Raw genomic sequence first — 7,901 nt, 5'->3', positions numbered from 1 at the left:
CCCTATTTCCTTAATCCCTAACAACCACTGAACATTATTAATATCTTACCTATTTTTTCCAGATTATAGTATAGTTATGTTTTTATAGCATTTAGGCTTTGGATATGCTCTACAGGTACATATGTACTTAAGGCTTTTCCCTGTATTTTCACAGCTTGCTGGGTGGCTTTTTAGTGTTGAACAATAATCTATTTTTTAAGTGTGCCACAGTTTATGTAGATATTCACCTACTATGTGATATATTATTTCTCCCAAGTTTTAGCAATTGCAAATACTGCTGCTATAACAATGTATATGTAGTTTTTCTAAATGTGCACATGCATTTTCAAATATTTTAGTGTTACACAGTTTGTACTTTTAATTTCTGTGCTAGGAAAATAAGTCAAACCAAACCAAACATCAAAGTGAATATAAAGTGAATTGAATATAAGAAACCTGTTTCTACATCTTTCAACATTAAAATGAAAATATAAATATTCAAATGGGACATCTATCTTGGTATAGCTTCCTATGTCATTCGAGTATAGGATAAGAGGAATTGCAAACAGATTATATAGATAATGATTAATGATTCTCATTTTGAGTTTACCTTATATTTTTGCTTATTTTAATGTACTTTATGTTAACTATTTTCTTTAATTCAGTGAGTAAAAAAATAACCTTTATTTTTCTATTACTTATTTACCTTGGTTGTTTTTGACACAGGACCTCCTCTAGCTGAGTCTGGACCCAAACTCTATGCATCTGAAGATGGCCTTGAACTGGTGATCCTCTTATTCCTTCCTCTCAAGTGCTGTGACTCCAAGCATGTATCACTATACCTGGATTAAAGTTCTAAATTATTTTATTATTTAATTTATTAAAATATTACCAGCGTTACCTGTATGGATAAACCTTTAGCATAATATAACAAATTAAAAATTTACTATTCCATTTTGAACATAGCCATGGAGCCAACAGATTATTTCTAAGATCAGACACTCAACTTATTGTCTAGTTCCCCATAAATATACATGAAAACAGTTTATTTGCTGCTATAATCTAAGGAAATATTATATATGTAAGTACTATTTTGTAGCACTAGTTTCTCTTCATGGTGAAAACTATTCATTAGGAATATTAGTTTATTTTTCCCTTGACTAGCACAGCTTATCCTACTAGAGTTTAGTGGTATGTTTAAGGGCTGGATGAAAAGTGCTGCTGATCTGTAGAGGGGAGCTCTTCTGTGACTTTCTCCTCTATATGAAATGGCTGAACAGACAAAAAATAAAAAGAGTATTAGTTTAAGAATCACCCTTTACAAAATTTATGGGGTAACATTTCTGCTGGAAAGTTTATACACAAAGGCAAAAATTTCAGGATTCTACCCACGTTTAGTTGCCTATGCAATTTGACAAATGTAAAAAGCAGTTAGGTGGAGGAGCGAGAGGAAGCCCTTTGGACTATAATACAACACACTTTCTAAGAACTAGGCCCTAGGGATCATAATCAGCTAGCTTGAACCACATACAATGGATAGGTGTTTCTGACTGGCACTTTTTTGCTCTAAGGCATGATATCAAATTGAGATGGGAGAGCTAAAAATAGTCCACAGAGACAAGTATCCGAGTTAACCTTTCTTACCATAGAAGAATCTCCTTTTCCCTAGTGTTGATGGATAGTTATGTAATTCCTTCTTAATATTCAGCCTAACTAGAAAAAGCTTGCCTTATGTTATGTGTGTGTCATTGAAACACACAGCTTTTACATGTACTTGTTTGCAGTAGTCTGAGGGTAGACAAATGAGAACAACATGGTTCCTGATCTCAGAAGTCTCCTACTTATAGCATGGAATGGAAATAGAAAAAACTTATCCTGCTGCATGGTCATAAGAGAGTCAAACACGTGAGACAATGGTTAAAATCTGGAGGAAATATTTAACTGAATATATCAGTTGATAAAGGTCTAGACAGACAGCAATATTAACTTAAGAAAACAAAAAAAATGCCTCTGAAAAAATGCCAAGAGCAGAAATTTATGTGTCTACGGGTGAAATGCAAAACCAATTAGGTCAATGGTATAGACAGACATGCTGAAAAATCTTGGCATGGAGGCAAACACAAGAGTTGATGAGCTAGAAGGATGTCAGTAACAGCAGTGTAGTATTTAGAAATGATATTGGAGCAAATGCAACAGTCAAATGAAAGTCTTGGTTTCTTTTAGGCATGAAGACTCACATTCTAATTATGTAAGACTTATTATACGCATTGGCATTAGGTATTTTTAAAAAGAGATTATGACACCAAATTGCCAATGTACTACTGTCTATGAATAGGAACACACTTCAGCTGACTTATTTGGTCAAGGGGATTACAAATAGATTTCCCTAGATTTTTATGGATATAAGTTGATATAATCTATGCAAAATGCTACAATTCTTACATTTTAAAAATAATATTTAGTAAATAAATATCCAAGGCTGTAAAGAAATAGAGAGAGAGTCAAAACAATGAGCTTTGAAAACTGATACATGCCAGAATTGAGAGATGAGGACAGTGCACACAGTTTTGACATCTCTAGATAGGGTTGGACTTCAGAAATCCCGTTTTCATGTTGAAGCTAAATTTACTGTCCATCAAAGGATTTAATTTCTACTTCCTGGCCTGTGTCTTAGCAATCACCTTGTACACTTATATACAATAGAATACATATCTCCTCTATTATATCCTTTCCATGTGTTGAATAAAAATATTGTAAAAAAGTTTGACATTTCACTTATATGTAGTCTTCAGAAAGAGACCAAGGTGAAAAATCTCATTTGGAAATATTTATAATTCAAAGAAACACAGAAAGCCACACAGCACACCTAACTTCTAATGTCAGGGCAGAAAGTAGAATATCAGGCAAGATTAGACTAAATCTTTTAAAGTGAAAAAAATTTATTCTCTTTAATGATCTCCTATGTTGTTTATAGAATTCTGTTTTCCATATATACATTAATCTTTAAAATCTAGTGCAACCTTAACATAAATCCAGATTATTTAGCATGGAGTAGAATTTATCTATATTATCTTTTTGTTGGATATTTTCTTTATTTAGATGTCAAAGGTTATCCCATTTCTCAGTTCTCCCCTCTCCCATTTTCCCTTCCACCTGCTTCTATGAGGATGCTCTCCCTCAGACCCAACCATTCCCAGTTCAATACCCTGGCATACTAGCCTTCACAGGACCAAGGGCCTCTCCTCCCAGTGATACCTTACAAGGCCAGCCTCTGCTTTGTATGTAGCTAGAGCCCTGGGTCCCTCCATGTATAATCTTTAGTTGGTGATTTAGTCCCTGGGAGCTCTGGGGTGTCTGGTTTGTTGATATTGTTGTTCTTCCTATGGACTTGCAAACCCCTTTAGTTCCTTCAGTTCTTTCTCTAACTCCTCCATTGGGGACCCCATTCTCAGTCCAATGGTTGGCTGCCAACTTCTGCTTCTGTATTTGTCAGGCTCTGGCAGAGCCTCTCAGGAGACAGCTATAACATGCACTTCTTGGCATCCTCAATAGTGTCTAGGTTTGGTGGCTGTATATGGGATGGATCCCCATGTGTGGCAGTCTCTGGATAGCCTTTCCTTCAGTCTCTGATCCATACCTTGTCTCCGTATTTCCTCCTGTGAGTATTTTATTCCCCCTTCTAAGAAGGACTGAAGCATCCACTCTTTGGTCTTCCTTCTTTGTGAGCTTCATGTGGTCCATAAATTGTACCTTGGGTATTCCACTTATCTATATTATCTTATAAGAAGATATTCTGATGCTTATTTTATGTCCTAATGTCTACTAGTCCACGAATGAAGAATACTGTCATCTATTGTGAATCATCCATAAGCTACAAGCTACTTCAAAATTCACATTAAACCATTTCCTTTGGACATCTTCACTCACAGATATTGTTTAAAGGCTGGCTTTAAAGGGTTAAAAACATAAAAGTCTGTTACCCTGCATTTCTGAATTTCTCTTGATTGTCCGCTGCCTGCCCACCAAATCTTCATATATTCAAATAATAAATATATTTTCAAGGCTATAAATAATATGTAAATAGGTTATTTAGAAATATAGAGCCAAATAAATAATTAAATGTCATTTTATAACATTGAGACAGTAAATAAAATTGTTTAATATAACAAGAAAAGCAGGTTCTTTTTTTGAAAGTACTTTTCTTTTGCTCCTTAAAAAAGCAATTTTATGACAATCTGTTAACAGAATTCTTTGCAAGGTAATCATTTGTGTTTTCAAAAATCCAAGTTGGAAATATTTCTTTAAATTTTCTGTTTTATAAAAGGCAATAGAAATTAATCACAGGTCTATTCAATGAGAACTGTAAAGTGTATAATATGTTAATCACATTTCTTTTGTTAAATGCTACAAGATAATTACATGTAGCTTAGTCTCGCAGCAGGGATATCTATTGAATGCATTACTGGTAAAAATGTGGTCAGCCAGTACAGACCAGTATTAGCTTAAAAGGCAGATGTTGTTGATATAAACATGTGGGAATATGCAGTCTGTAAACATTTTATAGACAAAAAGAGAAATCTAATAGTATACATTTGGCCTTTGTAAAAGATACATTTGGGGCATATTTCACTTTATAAAGGAGAATTGAATCCAAACATTGTTCATAAGGGAACACTAAAGCTCTAACAGTACATAATAAAGCCAAGTCTTACTTTTTAATATTTATATGTTCTTTTACGGAAATTGTTCTGGTTCCTGCAGATGATTAATATTACCTGCTGCATTTGCATAATTCATACCTCTAAATAATTAACAGGATTATAATTATATTCATAATTCTTTATCAATTCAAGTTAATAACTTCGGTCTTCTGTAATGTGGTATGTTACTGAACCAAGATATGTACATCAAAACAATGGCTCTCTTTAAGATTAGCACTGTACATAACATACCTCACTCTGGCTACATGTTCCAGTCAATTATACCAAATTGACTATATGGTTTAAATACTTAATATTCCATGAGAAGAGTAATGACACGCTAAAGCTGGGAAATTTCACTATTGTGAATCAGATGCATAAATACACACTGAGATAAATTCTCTCTCTCTGTCTCTTTCTCTGTCTCTCTCTGTCTCTCTCTCTGTGTCTCTGTCTCTGTCTCTGTCTCTCTCTCTCTGTGTCTCTCTCTCTCTCTCTCTCTCTCTCTCTCTCTCTCTCTCTCTCTCTCTCTCTCTCTCTCTCACACACACACACACACACACACACACACACACACAATGTAATGCAGGCACACACAAGGCTTTTTAGACAATGTTTTCTGTTGGAAATCACTGTAGAGAAGTTGGCCTTGAACTCAGAGAGAGATCTGTTTGCTCTGCCTCTGAATTCTGAATTAAATGGGTGGACCACCACTGCCTGACCTATATTTAATAGATATAATTACACATGCATTTTTGGAAAAAGAACTGAGCTACCATTTATTTCAGGAAAGATGAAAAGGAATGTATAAAGAAATAATATAGGATTCACAAGGTGAATGAGTTATCATGCTTTTTGATAAATTTACCACTGGATACTTTTTATTAAATGAATATTTTAAAGGTGTATGTTATTTATCTTATGTGCCATCTATCTAACTTATACCATATTACAGTAAAAAATGCAAGTAACTGATATCAAAAGACTTCAGGCCGGCAAGGTGGTTCAGCATGTATACAATTGAAATGAAAGCCTGGTGATATCTTCAACCCCCAGAACCAACATAAAGTTGGTAGGAGAGAACTGATTTTACAAAGTTGTCCTTTACTCTCCATATCTATACCATGGGGAATGTACTGCTATAGAAATGCATTGTTGTGAGTACAAACATATAATCGATTAAATACAAATATCTTTAATTTTTTCTACCCTTTAGGTTGGCTTTAAGAAACAATGAACTATGGAAATTGTAGAATGTCTTTTTTCCCCTAAATATCCTTATCTCAGACAATTCAAAATGAGAAATAGAGTAAATAAAATAACCACAAGAAAAAATTTCACACTATTCCATGATTTGGTCTTTTCTTCAAAAAAAGGTTATACTACAAATTATCTTGTTTTTCTTTTTAAACAATATTAAGAAGGTATTTTTAATAGAATAATTAATCTCTTCTTTATGAATTAGAGTAAAAATGCATGAAACCACTTGCAGCTGCTTAATGATTTTATGATATTTTTCAAGGGACTTTCTAAGTTCAAATTCTTAATTGCAAATTATAAAAGACTAAATATTTTATGTCAACTAATTAAATTGATGAATGTAACCTGCCACAATCACAAAAGTCCAGTAGATTGCAGATAATATTAGTCAATTTTACTCCTTATCAAGAGCTCCTTTTTAGAAAATTAGCATCATTATTTTATTCTGAAAGAACATATAGGGGCTACAATAATATTGAAACAGTGCTTTTAAAATAAATATTTCCCATGTTCCAAGGAAAGTTCATTTCTTAAAGATTTTGATTACAGTGCAGAGAATGATATCTAAATTATTCATTTTAATTAGGTCATTTTCTGAGTTTTTCATAGTAATTACAGAAAGAAATAGTAAATTTCCACACATATGAATCCTCAGTACACTCCATTTCTCAAAAAGGGGAGAGGGTATTCTTTCCTTTCTTGCCTCTACATTTTCACATTCCATAAAGTCTAATAGAAAATAAAAATTGCAAGTCTACATTTCAGATTTGAAATTAATTGATATTTTAACTGAAAACACTCTAAGAAGACACAAAATAGATCTCAAGGGAATATTTAGAATATTCAATAGATCTAGCATAAGGGTGAAAAAAAGGGTAAGGAGGGTACTGCTTCAAATAGTAGAATAATAATGCTAATAAGTTTTCAAAGAGAGCAGGCAAACTAATAAAAGGAGGTTTGTTCTTTTTGATCCCAATGATTTTGTTCTCCAGATCAATACAATGACATATAACTTTATAAACAGATGTAGTATTTGTATATACACCTATATACATATCAATAATATACAGCTATGATTTGTGAATACTACACACATACACACTTAAATGTATCTCACATACAAATGCTTCCATCTAGTTACATGTACTCACAAGTATGCACATACCTATATACATACTTGTTCCATTAAAAAAATCAAATGATCCTAGAATAGTTGAGTGATTATCATTTCCTCTGATTGCAAAATGGATGCGTTACAGGGAACTAAATGCTAGGAATACTTTTAAGAAGAGCGTAAAAGGTTCTACAATGTACAATGCTGTTAATTTCAGCCCCCATTGCTCCTATATGTACTGGCTTGGTTTCGATATACAGATGTAAAAAGACAAGGACATAGACATAAGAAAAAACCAGAAAAGTGCCAACAATGGAAATTTTGAAGATAGAAATGTTATTATTAAGTAAGGATTGATTAAAATCAAATGAATACAATTAAAATTAGATGGCCCCAAAAAAAAAAACAAACAAACAAAACAAACAAAACCTGAATTCACAGGAAAGCAAGGGAAAAGAAAGACAAAAGAGAGACAAGTTGAGAAACAAGATGGAAAATAAGACATGATGAGAAAGTACAGATATTTTTCAGAAATGAATTTAATCTGATTAGAATATTGTGCTATATTCATTGAGGACATTACAAATTGTAAATTGATCCTATTTAACTTCAAGATGTTACTGATATGGGAAGACAAGTATTACAAATGAAAAGTAAAAGATTAAACAAGTTGGTTCCATCTGAGCTCAAACCAGGATTGCCAACAGCCCTTCAACACGAAACCAGAGCAGAGGGAGTAGGTCGGCCAGGAGCACTCTCCCCAAGCCCAGAGCCCAGAGGACAGACATACGAGAGAGCACAGGGCTTGAGCTTAATGGCTGCCTGGGACAGGGCCCATCCGGTCTTCA

The 7,901-nt window shown here is 33.5% G+C and overlaps 1 non-coding gene across 1 annotated transcript; it reads left to right on the top strand.

Moving 5' to 3' along the window:
* Positions 1-1,129: 1,129 nt before the first annotated feature.
* Positions 1,130-1,265, top strand: LOC116889485. Its single transcript, XR_004386436.1, has one exon. It is a non-coding gene; the product is annotated as a small nucleolar RNA SNORA29 (small nucleolar RNA).
* The last annotated feature ends 6,636 nt before the right edge of the window (positions 1,266-7,901 follow it).

Source organism: Rattus rattus, chromosome X (genome assembly GCF_011064425.1).
Source record: "Rattus rattus isolate New Zealand chromosome X, Rrattus_CSIRO_v1, whole genome shotgun sequence".
Taxonomy (NCBI): Eukaryota; Metazoa; Chordata; class Mammalia; order Rodentia; family Muridae; genus Rattus; species Rattus rattus.
Note: the sequence above shows the minus strand (reverse complement) of the source record. Positions and strands in the feature narration are given on the sequence as shown.